The 16,884-nt window shown below is 44.2% G+C and overlaps 1 protein-coding gene across 18 annotated transcripts in view; it reads left to right on the top strand.

Moving 5' to 3' along the window:
- Positions 1 to 16,087: 16,087 nt before the first annotated feature.
- RIMBP2 (RIMS binding protein 2) overlaps positions 16,088 to 16,884 on the top strand; it is a 115,114-nt gene continuing 114,317 nt past the window's right edge. For 4 of the 18 annotated variants that reach the window (XM_050318340.1, XM_050318337.1, XM_050318341.1 and 1 more), the window contains exon 1: positions 16,088 to 16,393. The gene's annotated coding sequence lies outside the window, so the exon portion shown is untranslated. The remainder of the gene's footprint in view (positions 16,394 to 16,884) is intronic. The other 14 variants (XM_050318344.1, XM_050318354.1, XM_050318353.1 and 11 more) reach the window with 7 other exon arrangements.

Genomic DNA, 16,884 nt, shown 5'->3' with positions numbered 1-16,884 from the left:
TCTTCTGTCTGTTTTTATGCTGAGGATTTTCCTGTGACCCCTTGAATATCCCCCCGGGGTGTTTGAGTCAGGCTGGGGTGTTTCTGCAGTGACAGATGTCAAACAGGGGGTTGCCAGCTCTCAGAGTAAAGGCATTGTGCTTCCTGAAACTCCTCACCAAAAAAGGTGTAGAGGTGATCATACACACAGAGGTAATTATGAAGAAAATAATGGGATTGATTAATTTAAACAAAAAATAATTTAGACAATTATTTTAAAATAAATCAGAAAAAAAGTGGTTTTGAGAGAACAGTTAAAGTCTGGGGTTCTGCTGTGGTTGTTTTTTTTTCTAATGGAGGGGTGGATGGGATGTGAATGAGGGGTTTTAAAGCCTTGGCTTACCCAGTGTTAAATTTGCTGTGATGTGTTCATGTGGCTCATATGCCAACCTCTGAAAATAGCCATGGCACTGTCCCTGTGCTGCAGCCTCTGCACCTGTGGGGTGGCTCAGGGGGGACTGGCACGGACAGACTTGGCTGCTCGGGGCCGTGGGGCCACCTCTGTCACACACGTGAGGTCCTGCTGCCAGCACAGAGCACTTCCAGGGAGCGTTTTGGAGTGAGGAACAGCGTTTCCCGAGCACTTGCAACAAGTTCTGAAGAACAAAAGTGCTTCTGGAATAAAGGGATTTACAAAGGGAAATATCCAGAAATGGTGAGTAATGATAAAATCCGGGTGTTTCTGTGTTGTGAGGAGCGGTGGCTGCTCTTTGCATTTCAGTCCTTTGGGCTGCAAACAGAGGAAGGAAGGATTTTGATGTTCAAGAGTAAACAGTTCCTAGAAAATGGCTAAGTTAGGATGCAAATAGCTGCCAGTATGTAGCAAGACTTGGTAAGCAGGAAGAAAGCAAGGATTGTTTTGCATACAAAATTATATTCCCTGTATCCATACTCTTAACATGACCCTTGGTTGGGTCAGCCCATGCCAGGTACCGTCAATTCAAAATAAACTGAGCTGGGCAACATTAAACTGAGTTTAATGCAGCTCAGTTTAGAGAGTGTAACTGGGCATGTTTGTGTAACTCCATCACAGAATGAAACACCTCTGATTACCTTTTCAGTATAAATATTTTTGAAACAAACCAACAAAAAACCCCACTTTTTCTATTGTGGTTCAGATAGTAAAACAGTATCAGTCCTCTGTGGATTAATGGAATTGTTTTTCTATAGGAAGTCCATCAAACAAAATAACATTTTGCTAGTCTAGAACTCAGCCTTGAGAAGAATTTTTTCCTTTCTTCCTTTTATTTGAAAGAGTTGTATTTTAAGATTATTTTAGCCAGAGGAATGAAAATTACCTGCCCAGTACTGTAAGATCCGTGAGTTACTCTGGCCTAGCTGGGAGGTTTTCAGAGCTATCTGGCAGTGTTGGATTGCAGTAGTAGATGTCAGTCAGTGAAGGCAGCTCTCAAAATCTCAGGTTTCAAGGTTCTTTACAGGAATTCTCATCACTATTGTGGCAAACATTGCTTGCACTTTACAGATGTGGGAGATGATTCGGGGAAGAAAGTTCAACTGAAAGAACTAGTACTGACAGTTCAATTTTCTGCATATTTGGTTTCCCTGTTAAAACTTTGGAGCGTGTGTAGCACGTAGACTAACTCTGCAGTCAGGAGTTACACCCACGGCTGTAAATGAGGTCTAAATTTGGTCTAATTTGGTTCCTCATTAAAAGTGACAATAATTCCCACAGAAGAAGAGAAACTGCTGTTGCAGCTTTGCACTCCAGCAGCTCAAATAGCTTGGGAGTAAGAGATGCCCTGTCCTGTGGGGACACAGGGATGCAGGAGGGAGGTTTTTCTCATTCGTTGTAATCCTCCATCAGTGATGCAGTCAGAAGTTGCCAACCCCTTTGCTGTTAGTCCCATTCATTCTGAAGTCTGCAGTAAAGTTATTTCCATCGTATTTCATCCTCTGAACAATTTGGTTTCATCATCTTAATCAGCATTTCTTCATTTCATGAGGGTTTTCCAGTAGGATTTCCCACACGCCTCCAGGAATTTGCCCACAGTGGAGGTGCCGTGCGTTGGCCAGAATATCCACTGACTTGGCAGGTTGGCTTGTGTTCTCTCCCTGTTCCAGAACAGCTGGTCAGGAGAGGTTCTGGCCTTTAAAAGCATGGCTAAACCCTGGCTTGTTTTTAATTTATCACTAGGTTTTCTGTTGAGGAAGTGGAAAGCAAATCCTTTGAATGCTGGCAATGGGGCAGACCAAAGCATTTCATTGCGAGCTCCCTCTCACCCGTGTATATTTAACACTCTGCGTTTCAGCGGGGTGGAAATGCTCTCAGAAAACCCAATTAATTCCACTTTTATTCTTCCAGGCCATTCCCTGGGACTTCTGATTTAAGCACAGCTGCCAATCTGGCCCCGAGTTGAGGGAAAAGATCTGATACCTGAAGCGTGTTTTAGTGAGAGCCACTAAGCTCCAGTCCCCTCTGCAAAATCAAACTTAAAGCTTGAGAGAACATCTCATTCCCAACAGCTGCTGAGACAGAAGCAGCTCTCTTGCCTCATTGCTCTGACTTAGCTGAGAGCTTTATCCTAAAGAGGAAACTCTGGGGGAGTGGGGGAGTATTTTGGAGAATGGTGCTCTGGAAACTGCTGGGTGCTGCAGCGAGGCCTGTCCAGGGTTGGTGCCACTGTGCAGATTGTTCTCTATCAACCTGTTCTGAACCATCGCAGGCAGTGGCTCAGGTACAGCACCAAAACATCCCTGTGCAGCCACGAGTGGGAAGGGGCTGCTGGCAGGACTTACTGATCCATGGGAAGAACTGGAAGTTTGGAGAGAGATGAGTTTAAATGTAAGGAGGGGAATCTGCACCTTCCACATTTACAGGAAATATTGTAGCACCCTTGACATCTGCTGAAGCGAGATGTGACCTTACTACTGGAGTAAGGTTACTTTAAGAAAAAGGACAACACAAGCAAAAAAACTCCAAAAATACTCACTTGCCCAAAACATGTCTCAGTTCTCTCCAGAGTCTCTGGTTGCTGCTGATCTCCCTTTCCAAAATTTCAGTAATCACCTTAATTCCCTTTCCAGAGTTTCAAACGCTGCTGCTTTGTCTGCTGTGCCAGTTCTGCTTTCCCTCTTGCTACTTAATTTCTTTAATAGACTTTTGGTAAAGGCCTTTTAAAATACCATGCCTGGTAAGGCTCAGCCTTCTGCAGTGCTTCAGATTGACCTGGGGCCTGACCAGGGAAATATTTGTCTTTTTTTGTGCCATTTCTTTAATTACTGGAAGTACTGACAGAATGCTGTTGAAAAAGGGACACACTTTTCCAAATGCAGGCATTCTTAGCTATTGAGCCATCTAATTGCCTTTTAGAGGCAGAGTTTATTTGTTATTGAATCTACCTCATGGTATTTGCAGTGAAGAAAAATGGCAGTTTAGGTAAGGACAGACATCCATGATAGAGGCTAATCTTGGTTCTTAACTGCATGGGAAAGCAATCTGAAGAAAGAAATACATGCATTAAAAAATCTAAACAAACTGCTTTTAACCATCTGAAAATTGAAAAAAACAAACAAACAAAAAAACAAATTTCAAAACATCCTGGGTTTAAATCAGTTCGTATAACAAGCACACATTACATTTCCAGCTCACATCCTTGCTCTGCTTTTGATTTTCCCTTTTGGCAATTTATTCAGAGTAGAGATAGTGGGTAGAATCTCAGAGGAGAATAAAAGCCAGTGTTTTGAGAACTAATGAAGTAATTATCTAAAGCATTATTTACAATGATTATTTAGAAGATAATGAGACCCTTTAATTATGTTTGTTCTGCATAGCTAGCCGTTCAATAATTCAGGGCATTGCCGTGCAACTTCCTCTATATTTACTTTGCACGTTTTCGTTTAGAAAAACCTCACATTTTTGTGCTGTCTGTGAAGCAAAAATCTGGGCCCTCTTCTGGGTCTCATTTGTCACATGAGAACCTGCTCACTTCAGCTGGAGTAGTAGGGTTTTAGTTTTAGGCTGCTTCAATGGGATGGGGAACAAAGTAAATTATGGGTGAAATAAAGCTTCACTTTTAAAGGCTGTTATGGCTTTATGCCTATAAAAGCACTCTTAGAGTATTTACATACATGCACTAGTCCACCAATGTTTCTGTTGGCATTTACCTTGCTGGAGGTGAAGCTCGACCTGCAGTTCATTTCCATTTGGGAGTCATGATGGTTCTGTTTCCAGCGTGAGGTTTTTTAGAAGAACCTTTTTTACTCATTTGCCTACATGGTTAACATTTCAGGAGCTAATAAAAATTTCACCACATCTGTGAACTTGCTGCTAAAACAAACAACTCTGCTTAAGCACATCATTAGCAATGCCTAAATAGTATGAGCTCCCTGAGGAGAGGCATCTTTTGTCACAGGTCCTCTGGTGCACCAGTGGAATGTTGCTGCTCTGAAAGCAGCGATGCTACTCCAGGTTGCAATGGCTGATTAGAAATCATTGAAAAAAAAAACCCTGAATATCAGAGAGGAGCTGAAGGCTGGGAGTTCCTGTCCCAGCATGGCTGGCCATTTATTTAGAATCAAATCTGCTCCCATAGGAATCTTCCCAGTGACTCCAAGAGATGCTGCAAAGGGAGGCTGATCTCCTACCTACCTTCTGTTCCTTGGAGGCAAATAGGCAGCATGCAGAGGAGTGGATTTTAATTTTGCTGGAGTCTATTTAAAATATGTGACATAGGGCCATTCTAGAATGGGGTAGAAGTTAAAAGTTCAAAGTGCTTGTCAAGCAATACAGAATTGGGTTTCATGTGGTTGCTGTGAAAAAAACCATCTAGAAAAAATGCATTTAAATAGTGAGGCAGACTGCAATTAATTATGAATAAAGAGACAGCTAAGTGAGATTCTGAAATACCTGTACAAGTACAAATGAGCTGCTTCAATCTAGTTTCTCTGCTGGGCTTTTGGTCTGCTGAAGCAACCCTCTTATTGAAATTCCCAGCAATACCCCTGTTGGCTTCAAAGATACCTGGTTCAGGCCTCCATGTGAAGTAGACTTAAACCTGTGATTCCCGAGAGGGATAATTTTTGCATTCATCTCTCGTGCCAGGAATCACAATTCTGATTTCTTTCTGTTCATTCCCCTCCAACATTTTCCTCCTGTTGTCTGTCCACACAAAGCTCATCTTTTGCCCTTCTGAGGGCTTGTAATGCAAGCACAGGCTGCAGGGCAATGCCAGGCAGGGGGTTCACGCCCTCATTAGACAAGTGGCACAGGCATGAGCAAACTGGCATCTCCAGTACAGATCTTTTCATCTGGATCCTGGTAAAACCAGCTTTCCATTCCCAGCTGGACAGCCCAGAATACATTAGACAGAAAGCTTGTGTGGAGCTCAGCGGGAGCAGGGACACTCCTGATTGCTTTCTCCCTTCAACCCAGGCAGGAAGCTTAGACCGAATTCCTCTTTGCAAATGCTGCAAGAATAACTTCTCTTAATGTGGGTTTTATCTCTTGCTTAAAATATGTCATAACTGGACAGACATGACTCAGTGGCTTGGTGCCTTTATATAAGGGAAGTGATTTATCTTTTGGAATTGAATCATCAGTTCTGTATTTAAGTGCTGGAATGTATAGTTTCCTTTTATCCCCCCTCCCAGGAAAGACACCTTGTTTCGTTCTGTTTTGTCAGCTTTCAATTTTTCCTTGCATTTGAGGTTTGGATATGTTTTCAGAAGAAAAGCACTGCCTTCCAAGGCCAAAAGCATTTTGGCTGCTCATCTGCAATGAAAAAAAAGGGGTAAACTTTGAGCCATGCTTGTTACTCTTGTAACTAAACATGTTGGTTGTGTTTTGAAAAGCCCTGGGAGGACAAAGGGAAAGGCAATTTCCTGTACAGGCAGAATACCCACCCAGCACTTCCAAAGCTTGAAGATGCAGGACAGGCTGTGAATGTTTCGGAAGGGAAGGAGGAAACAAAGACACATAGAAAGGGAAGAAGAAATATCCCAGCAATGTGCCTGTTACCCTGAAGCTGTAGCCAGTGAAATGATGCTGCCTGACTTTATTAAAAGTCAGAAGTCCTATAAGCCAATTTAGCCTCTCTCTAGAGAGTTGAAATGCTCTCAAGCTGCTTTTCCCTCTGTTCCAGAAGAAGGCTATCAGTCACATTCTGGAGCATGGCTATTCTGTACAGGACTCCCCCAAGGCAAATCAATCACTTTCAGAAGTGGATAAGCCCTTGACTAAAGAACAAGAGGAAGGCAAAGCGGTGAGTAACCATTTCCAACCCAGGGCATGCCAGAATTTGTCTGGGTTGGTTTGTTTTGTTGGGGGTTTTGTTTGTTTGTTTGGTTTGGTTGGTTTGTTTTTTGGTTTTTTTTGGGGGGGTGGGGTTACAGGCAACTCTTTTAAATAAGCTGTTCTGGAGCTTGTGAAACATCTGACAGCAGGTCAGTTTAGGCATCCTGGTAAGTCTGAAGTGAGTTGTACATCCAGTTCTTTGAAAAGCCAGCTCCTAGTCCCAGAAGGCCACGGCTGCTCTTTCAATCTTGTACTTCAGTTGAGGAAATAAGTTTATCCCCACAACAAATAATTTGCATTAAGATTTCTAGTTCAGCATGTGCCCCTCTCTCTCTGTCCTGGTTTTCCCACGAGGCCTCATAACAGTGGTTTATACAAAGTGCTTGCCTGGTCTGTCTTCAACTCTCTTCCCCACATCCCATATCACCATTTGTGCTGAACTGATGTTACTGTCCCCTGCACACACATTTCAGGCACCCATTGTTAAAATTAATTGTAGCTCCCTTTCATGTCCCCCACATTAAGCAAAAAAAGTCTCTGCTTCCTAAGCCGCCTACCAGGCAGCACATTTATTTTTAAACAAATGAATTTGCATGTGTAGAAGGGCACATTTAGCCCACTCCTACAGTATAGAGCTATTTCTCACCACGTATTTACACAGCTCCTCGATAATTACTGATGGCAGGACTTCAAAAAAAGAAATAAATTCAGCTAAAATGAGGTTCAGAACCATTATAAGAAGGACAGCAGGTTTCTAGGAAGGGCCTTGGGAGCGCTGGGCAGGACAGTGCGTGATGGGCCCTTCTGAGAGGAGGCTGCAGGGCTGACAGCCCCGGGGGTAGGAATTCAGGAGGCTAATTTTAGGTTACAGTAACCTTGCCCTGGGCCTCGTGGATTTGATCCACCCTGGAGGGTCACCCAGGACCCAGAGCCCGACAGCTGGGCACGCTGGAGCTATTTTTGTAAGGCTTTTGTCAGAGTTCCCCTTTGCACAGTTCCCTCCCAGTGTATTTTTTGGGGTCTGATTTCCCTTGCAGGATGAGGCAAATAAACCCCCAGAACGAATCAGCCTCAGAAAGAAAAAAAAAATAAACTCACGGGACGACAAAATTCAGCAAGTGTTGAAATGTATTTTTGATGTCTGTTTTTTTTAATCCCTAGAATAGCAGAAATCACCATAAACCCCTAATGAGTCTGAAGAAAATAAAGGCAAAATCTCTGTTTCCCTGTAATCCAGCCGTATTCACATATCCACAAGGGCTGATAGATTTGCTTTCCATGTTTTTTCTCATGGAAGCTGGTTGGTTGCTAAGCTATATCCAAGCATGTGCTAGGCAGGGTGACTCACAGACTTGTAGGCCAGGATGCTTTTCTTGGGTTTCCATTGAGCATTCTTTTTATCCCACACGGTTATAAATAAGTGCCCTCGCTGACTTCTCTATCATTCAGTACTGGGAAAGTAAATCTGCAATTATTTTAGTGGCATTAAAGTATTTTTTCTGTGGTTAAAGGGGAACTGTTTCATTAGCAACTGTTATAACCTTCACAGTTCTGCTCTTACATACTGATACCCAAAGTGCCACAACACAGTGTAGAGAAAAAGAAACAAACACTGAATTGCTATAAAATAGTGATTATTTACAGGGGAGAAAAAATAGAATATGTGTGTAACGTTCTTTTTTTAAAATGAATTATTTTATTGCTCTTTGAGACAAATCTGGCAGGTTTAGGTGGAGGAAGTGAGGTTTCACAGACCTCACTGGTTTGGGAATGAGGGCTTGGAAGGCAAGATGTTTTTCCCATTTCTTCCCCTGTGCTTGGGAGGTGAGACAGGCTGTAAGAACAGGCAGGGGAAGAGAGAGTGTGGGCAAGGCCAGCAAATGGAAGGTAGCTTTGAGAGAGCCTTCCCTCCTGTCTTTCCCAGGGGTGGCAGTCTATGGCATCAGTGCCAGCTGCTGCTGCTGCTGTCATCAGTCCTGGTGGCAAAACCCCCCTTCTGCCCTCGCCACCTCCACTCCCAATGAGCTGTGACAACTTTATCTACACCTGGGGCCAGCTCAGTTTTCAGCCAAGAGCTCATTCGGTTTTATTTCTATTTTAATCCGGGTTTATTATCAGGGTACAGTGATGAACTAAACAAAAAGGAATTCCTACTTGTCTGCTGTACCAACCAGGCTGATACAGATGATCTTATTCAGGGTCCAGCAATGACAACTTGAGTTTTTTAAATGTCTAATTCATGTCAAAACCCTTTGGAGGATGGTTTCACATGTAGTGAGTTTCTTTGCTTGTGGTCTTCTCTGCTCTTCCCTCTCAGGCATGTCTGCACTGGTTGTGTATATTTGCTCCCCCTCCAGTTTCAGTGTCTCTTAGATGTGGTGAGTTCCCACCACAAGAACATCATTATTAAACCAAGAAAAATCCAGAGACCGTGGGGCAAGGGAACATTTTTTTAATTTCCCAGCAAATATTTCTGGATTCCTCCCAGGCATCCTGGCCTATAGCAGCAATCATCACAGCTCAAGCAGTGACAGATGGTTTGTGTTTGTAGTATGAGCAGTTCTAATGACCACCTTTGGTTCACTGACAGCGACTGCAGAACAGCTACGTGAGAGGTTCCTTTCCCATTCCAGGCAGCTATTTGCTTCATCAGAACCAATTCAATTCTTTCTATCTGCTTTGTCCTCCTATCACCTTCTGCTGGTGGGTAATTAGATGATTTTGAGGTCTGACTAGAGAGCAGACCCCAAACTTCCCTTTCCAAAAAGAGCTTCTTGCTTGGCACTGCGAGGTTCCTCAAAAATGAAATCCACGCCTCAGACGGTGCTAAAGACCAAGTCATGCTGGCCAAATAGAGACAGCCTGACTCACCATCAGCAGAGAAAGCATGAAAATAAGGGTAGTGGTGTTTGGAAAAACACATCTCAGGCACTTTGTTTACCCTCTGGGAGCGGTCTTGGTTATACAAGATTAAATATTATGTAAAGTGGAAAAAAAAAAAAAACCAGCTGCTTTGCCAGCACTTATAGACAGCACACACAGCGAGGGACAAGGGAAATCTCATGGTGGAGTGTCCTGTTAAGCATCCATGAACACAGGGAAGAGGGATCAGCCTTCCTAAAGAAAAGAGAACCGAGCTGCCTTGAACTAGGCAATATGGTATAAGGGCAATTTGCTGACTGCTTTATGATGTTTATTTAGGTCTGTATGTTCTAGGACGCAAGACTGTCTCACGTTGAACGTAGCATACTGTAAAATTGACACGTGGTTTAGCAGTGGCTTGAAATTTAAAGAAGGAATCAGTGTGAAAATCTCTATCACACTTAAAATCGTATTGCCTGTTTACTCTGCACCCTGTCATTCTGTATTAGGAAACAGCAGAAGGAACAAAGGTTCCTCTTTGTGCACTTCTTTATCCCACTTAATTCCAGGGATGCAGCAGAAAGTGCCTGCTTTTGACTGAGTAATCTGATGAAGCAGAGCCATTTACAGTTTAACTGCATGCTCCTTACATCCCTGCTGCTTTATCCATCTTCCAAATAAACCCAGTGTGAGACTCTTCCTGAGGCTGACAAGGAGACAAAATGCCATGCAAGGAACAAACTGCTCCTGATGGCATTACTTGTTCTCGGGGTTGCAGGGGTGTCTGCTGTCCTGCTCTGTGGCACCAGCACAGCTCACCCCACAGTGAGCACTGCACAGGGGCAGGATGAGTAACAGGGCACTGCCACAGAGATGCCACGTCCTCTGCTGCTGCCTGAGTGCCACATCTCATCCGTGCCATCGACCCTCTTTGCCTGTGCTTTGAAAGCTGTGCTTTGCCACGCCAGAGCGAATTGACTTCAGAGCAACAGAATCACTGAGACGTTTTGGATGCATTCTAAGGTATTTTAATGAGCTATTGATGGATTTCGTTCCACAGCCCAAAAAGGTCAACAAGAAAGAGAAACAAACATCTGAAAAGTCTCCACGCTGCAGATCTGAGGGCAGAAGCAATCAGAAAAGTAGCTCAATAAATGTTAAGAAGAGCAAGGTGAGTGTAACGTGCTCTGAAATCTTCCAGCAGCTTTCCTGCCAGTTGCTGGAACGGCTGTCATGGCACTGACACAAATCACAAGTGACGACATGGCAGGTGAAACAGCTCTCTGCACCCTCCCTGGCACCTGGAGCTCTGAGATTTATCTCAGGCTTTGCTTCCCTGATGTGTTTGTTTTGTTTTATGGTCCAGCACAAACGACGTAATTCTTTGCAGGTTTAGGAGTTCTGAGTGTTAACCACTTACAGGACTATTCCATTATGACTTTTCTTTTTTTTTGACTCTTCTAAGCAGAGTTATTTGCTGTTTTCATTGTAAGATACTTAATTTAAAATATTGGTCAATGTGAAGTGATCCCCCCCAATAAAAAAATTACATGCTGAAATGAAACCCCTTTTGTAATGATTCCATATTAATTCGCACACAAGGCTTCTGTAAGAGGGGGGCCAACACCTTTCCTAAAAACACTCAGCCTAAGGTTGGCATAGTAGAAGGAAGAGGTGGGGATAACCTCAGGATGCCCTTGAGATGGAGACCCAGCACCCTGTTTATCTACAGAGAAATGGCTTTTCCAGTGACATTGGGGTGCGTCAGTGATAGGGAACTTTATCTGATGTTTCCTCTGATTCATCTTTTCTGTTCACTAATGGATCCACTCTCCAGAGCTTTCAATGCTTCTCCCTTCAGCAGATACAGACACGATAAAAAATGCTTTAAAAAAAAAATCAATAAACACTTAAGTGTTTGGCAACTCTGAGACTTTTTACTGTATCATTTACTCAACAGTTTAATGCTTAAAAGAAGAAATTTATCTGTTAAATATGCATGTGCAGATTTAGCAGATATAACACCCCCCAGGTTGGTTCTGGTTTTCTGACTCCTCATTCACGACCAAATCAGTTGTTCCAGAGCACAGGAACTGTGTGACACCTGATTTACCTGCTCCAGGACAGTGTCAGGACCAATTTATGAGAATCTCCCAGTATTCCAGGTTGGGGCAGAAGTTTCCACCACTCAAAATTTAGAGCCTGTTTTTTGCTTTCAAAGCTGTAGAGGCCAGTGTGGGTTGGCCCAGTTTGCCCAGCTGTGTCTCGTTGACATTACAGACCCCCCTCCCTCCTTCCCTCCCCAGGGAGGGGCTGGGCTGGCACAGGAGATGGAGCACATTGGCCACCTCGGCAAAGCTCAGGCTCTGGTGGGTCACTTATCCTTGGATTTCAAATGCAGGTGTGGGATGGATGGCAGTGCCAGGTTTTGGGGGGGATTCTTTGAGAGCAACCTGAGGATGGTCCCTGATGCCCCCAACACGGCCGAGCTCTTGTCTCCTCACGAAAGGACATTTCAGAAAGGGCCAAACATGCTCAGAGTTGGGGGGAAAGTGTGAGAAATGGCCCTGTGAGCAGCCAGGGCTGAGCAGGGGGATGAGGAGCCAGGCAGGGTCCCTGCAGTGGGATGGAGAGACCGAGGGGGAGCAGCCCAGGCCAGAGGAGACCTGTCCTGCAGGGGAAGGTGGAGCAGCTGGGAACGAAGGTGTGAAGCTGAGCCAGGGCAAAAGCGTGGGGAGAAGGTGTTGTTTTAATTTTTGCCGGTGTTTCTCACTACCCAGACCTACTTTTCAACCGGCAGTAAATTAATTTCCCCCCAAGTGGAATCTGTTTTGCCTGCAGTGGCAAAGTGGCAGGTGATTTTCCTGCCTGGTCTCGACCCCTGAGCTCTCCCGTGGGCTGAGAGCTGCTGAGTCTCAGGAGGGAGCCTCAGTGGCTCCCTCCACTCTCACACAGCGAGTTTGGCAGCACAGCAGCTGATCCCAGTGCAGGGTTTGCAGCGTGGTCAAGCACACCTTTGGGAATGCAGCATCCCGGAGGTGCATGCTCAGCAGCAAGGATAACTCCCTAATTAGTGTGCTGAGGGAAGGACAGAAGTCGTGGCTAAGCAGCAGCACTATGTTGCCATCAAGTGGTAAATACATCAGTATCTGTATGGGTGGGGATCATGGCTGGCTGGAATCCACTGAGTGGGGGAAAAAAAGAAAAGAAAAGAAATTGTCTGCTTTTCATTTCTTTGAGTAGTCCCTATCTCTTTACCGGTGATTGATCATGGGAGATTGTCTCTCACTCACTTACAGTTTTAATGAAAGATCTGAGGAAGAAAAGTATCAAATAATGCACTTAGGGTGCGATTTTTGAAAGGATTTGAATTGTATTCTTTCCCTCAGACAAAGCTTTAGCAAGAATGACATGAAAAATGTATTTTCTCTTTACCAGGCTGTCAACCCTTCAACTTCATTGACATTGTCATCCAATAACACTGCTGTCATCACAAAAACAATCACCAGAACGCTTCCTCTGAAACAAAAAATGCACTTTGTCAATGTTAAGGCTCAACATCTGCAAAATATCAACAAACATTCCAAAAGTATAAAGGATCTGGAGATCCAACTGCTGCAAGGGGAGTGTGAAGAACTCAAAAATCAGCTAGGATGCCTGAGGGTAGGTACAAATCCAGTTCTGTTCTTAGTATGTAACTGTGTGATGAACAGTTACATTGAAAATAGTTTATTGATAGATCCGTTAAAACCAAGTAGAAAAAATGTTTTTTCTGCCCATTTTTTATTCGAACAGAATGCTTATTTTTATTAAATATTGTGTAAATTATCATTTGTAGGGTGTGAATTCACATTACTTCTGGTTTAGACTCAAGACTTTCACTAGGGATATAAACTTTTACTTTGGAACACTCAGTGGCATTCCTGTACTTTGTAATTGTTATTCAAGCATCAAAATCTTCTCACCATTGTCTTGTACTAATTTTGTGCCCTACCAGCAGCACCTCTGAGCCCTTTGTTACAGCAACATTTCATGTAAAAGGAATAACTTCCCAGTTCCCAAAGGTTGGAATTGCCCATCTTATTTTTTTACCTCAACCTAAACTGGACTGATTAATAGCCAGAGGAAGTTCCCCAAGCATGAAGCATTAGGGTGCTCGAGGTGTGGGTTGTTCTGGTGCTATGAAGAGATGTCTTGGTTTTTAGGGGGCAGAAGATCATCAGATTAAACACCAAAAAAATCCCAGGCATAAACACAGTCACATTGCTATAGCAGATGTTCTTGTTTAGTTAGAAATTCAGCTATGACAGACCATGTGTTACTGTCACCATACATTTGACAAGACAGAAATTGAAAATTTCCTGTGTTGCAGGAAGGGCTGATGGGGCAGAAGTCGGGAGACACAGAGGAGTTACTGAAACAGTCTCAGAAGGAGCTGCTGTGGCTTCAGAGACATCTGTCCTTCATCTCCACAGGAGGCCCTGTGTGTGTTTTGGCAGCTGCCAAGGTGAGCTCCTTTACTGTGCTTTCATTCACAAACTGGAATTAGGAAGGGAAGGGTTTTATCACCATTCTGGCCTGTTCTACTGAAACAACACGCTGCAAGATGTGGCATAACAAGTTGCATATGTCAAATTTTTATGACTCAAATCTCTGAACGTGAGATAGAGGATATGCTTTAAAATCTTCAGAGCAGTGAATCTGTACTGATAGTTTAAAAACTTGATTGCTATTTTACTTTCAGAGTGACTTCATTGAATTTTTATTCATGTAATTTTCCATATTTTTAAACCAAGACTTCCTGAAAGTTTATGATAATTTACATATTTTATACATATATATATATATACCCACACACCCCCATATACAGATATACATGTTTTAAATCCACCCATGAAAAGCAATGAGAAGAGCTGGTTTGGTTCAGTGTAACACATTAATAATGCCACTTTACAGTGATCTCACTGATTTTTCAAGTATCAAGATGGCTTAGCAAAGTTTTGGGTTGTTTGCACAAAAGCACCAAAAGGAACAGTTATGTTCATTTAGTCTCCAGCCCAGACAAGATTGATTTCCAAAATGTGTCACCTGGAACCTTCTGGTATCACTTTGTGTCATATGCTGCAGATCTGCAGTGTGGTGAGTGCTGATATAGTCAGAAGGAACATTTATTTGAGTTTGAAGCTTGCATGGAGCTCAGCTGAGGGGGGAAAAAAATCTAACTTGCCAAAATTAGGCTTTAAAAAAAAAAATAAAAAAAGAAAACCATTTATACCACAAACTGGTTAGAAAAGTAAGAGTGTACTTGTCTCATGATCGAAGTCATAATCTAATCTGGGAAGGAACATATGAACCTGAGTAGGAACAGCTTTTCTCTCCCAAAATGCCAGAGTTCTGTTCCTGTCACAGTCATGAGTAATCCCATGGAAGGTCGTTTGGGGCTGAGATTTGCACAGAAGAGTGGTCTTGGATGCCTTATTTTTAGATGTTAGACTTTCCATTCAGAAAACTCTAGTCTTTCTAGAATATGCCAAGGCAGACCTTCAGGGGAGAAAGTACAGATTGTCTGTGACCCTTTTGCTCGTGTTTTTTTTGCAGTATCACGCAACCAGGGATCAGATCTTTAGCTGTTTCACTCATGTAATGAGGGACAGATTTTTTAGCAGCAGTCAGTAGCTTGGGAGATCACACTGTGTCACTCTGCACCATCCTTTTAATTCCAAACCTCTGAAGGGAAATGTGTTTCATCCAGCTGGGAGTGGTGGTTCTCTTCTGCTGGAAGCTTTGGGGGGTAACAGCCTTAGTAAGGGGCTCAAATGGATTGATGGCTGAGAACTGGAATATCCAGAAATATAAGCAATGCCATTCTGGAAGGATTCCTTAGCTGTTTGGTAAACACATCCTGATTCGTGGTTCACATTGGTCGTGAGCTAGAAATCCAGATAGGGCAAAACTTGAGAAAGATCATCTGACAAATCCCTCTCCCATGGCTCTGCATTCCTTCCAGTGAAGCACCTGATGCTGACAGCTCCTGGAGAGCAGGAAACTCCCCATGCACTTCAACTTCGTAAAGAACTGCTAGGCTTTAGGGGAAATCTGACTCCTTTTGTTAAGGCCAAACTTTTGTGGAAATTCTCCTCCTCTTCCTCATCATGCCTGTCAGTAAAACGGTGGGAGGAAGACTGGTACCTGAAAAGGAACTACAGGAGAGGCATTATTGAATGGAGAGATGTATTTCTGCAGATACTTTAACAGAATGCAATATAATAGTGCCTTGAGAGTGCAATATTTCCTTCCCCTGTTAAATACTAAAAGGCAAATGCAGAAGTTCCACTCAACATAACTTCAGATGCTTCCTTGGCAGTTTAACCTTCATCAGCCTGGAGGCTTCAACCACATTATAGTGAATGCACTCCTGAAGCGCTCAGATCCTGTCACTCGGATCATCTCTGCTGAGGAGAAAAAGAAATGGCCAAAAAATAGGATGGGAAAAAAGATTAAAGCTAGATTTCTAAAAATTGATTTATTTAGAATCTTTCCCTGCATCCCCTTAGAGTGTCTCCCTCTGGCTGCTGGGGAGATGCTGTTGCACCTCAGAAGTTTTGCGTGAATTCACTGCACGCAGTTTCGAGGAGGAGGAAAGGCAGAGGGGTTGGGATGCTCCAGGTAATCTGCCTTATAATGCCCTTCTGCATCGGAGTTTCTGCGCCTTCCATTGGGCAGGCCGGGGGGGAGCGGAGGGGAGAGAAAAAAAAAAAATTGCCGCTCACATTTACAGTTCATTGGTTCGTGCCAGCAGGCCACAGATGACCTACTGAGAAGATCCTGCGATAGCATTACTCGGAGGTAAAATAAAATCTCCCAACACCCGCCTTCTTTCCCCCCCGCACCCCGCCCCTGCGAGGAGCGCATCGCCGCCGCGATGCCGCCCGCCGCCCGCCGGGGTTAATGCGATGTGAAAGGCAAGGCTGGCACACGGGGAAAGCCATCTTGGTGCGCGTCTGCGAGCCGGCACTGCTGTTTCATAGGCTCCGGCAGCTGCTGCATGGCCCATGATGCTCGCCCGCGCCGTCCCCCCCTGCCTCCCCGCAGCCGGCTAATGAATCATTCCTAGCCGAGCGCCGGCGGTGCCAACACGCCGATGCTGCCGCCGCCGCCGTCCTCTGCCCGGCTCTGAGCTCACACGGCGACTGCGGCTCGCTCCGGGCAATGATCTCGCTCGGCTTCGCTCGCTTGGAAGGTACGCGGAGATTTCTTTTCTCCCCCCCGCCCCATCCTTTCTAAAAATAGCCGTTTCTCCCTTAAATGCTTTTTACGGGACGGATGAGGGGTGGGGAGGGCTGAAGGTTTGTGTGCGGGGAGGGGGGGAGAATCCTGTTTTTAGTTGGCGGTGATGCATCGGGAACTCTTGTCACAGGCAGGCAAACTTTATTATTCTGCAGCAATTCGATGATGCCCTTCACTGAATCTTTTCTTCTAGGTGCTGCTTAGAATAATAAAATGTGTTAGCATCGTGCATGAGCACTAGGTAAAGGGATTAAACTCTTGCTAGATTATTCCATCCTCCCTCCGACTGATGTTTAATCTGATGTCATTTTCCAGTCACTTTTAAGGTTCCCAGTAGAATAAAGGCCATGCTGACAGGTCAGATGGGGCTGTGTTTCTGTGCTGTATTAGTGTCTGTGGGCAAAGTTAGCAATCATACTGGCTGGCAGCTCTCCCCTGCCCCCC

Source organism: Myiozetetes cayanensis, unplaced genomic scaffold (assembly GCF_022539395.1).
Source record: "Myiozetetes cayanensis isolate MyiCay16 unplaced genomic scaffold, myiCay2020 scf21, whole genome shotgun sequence".
In the NCBI taxonomy this organism is placed as follows: Eukaryota; Metazoa; Chordata; class Aves; order Passeriformes; family Tyrannidae; genus Myiozetetes; species Myiozetetes cayanensis.
The sequence above is the reverse complement of the archived record's forward strand: the minus strand, read 5'-3'. Positions and strand labels throughout refer to the sequence as shown.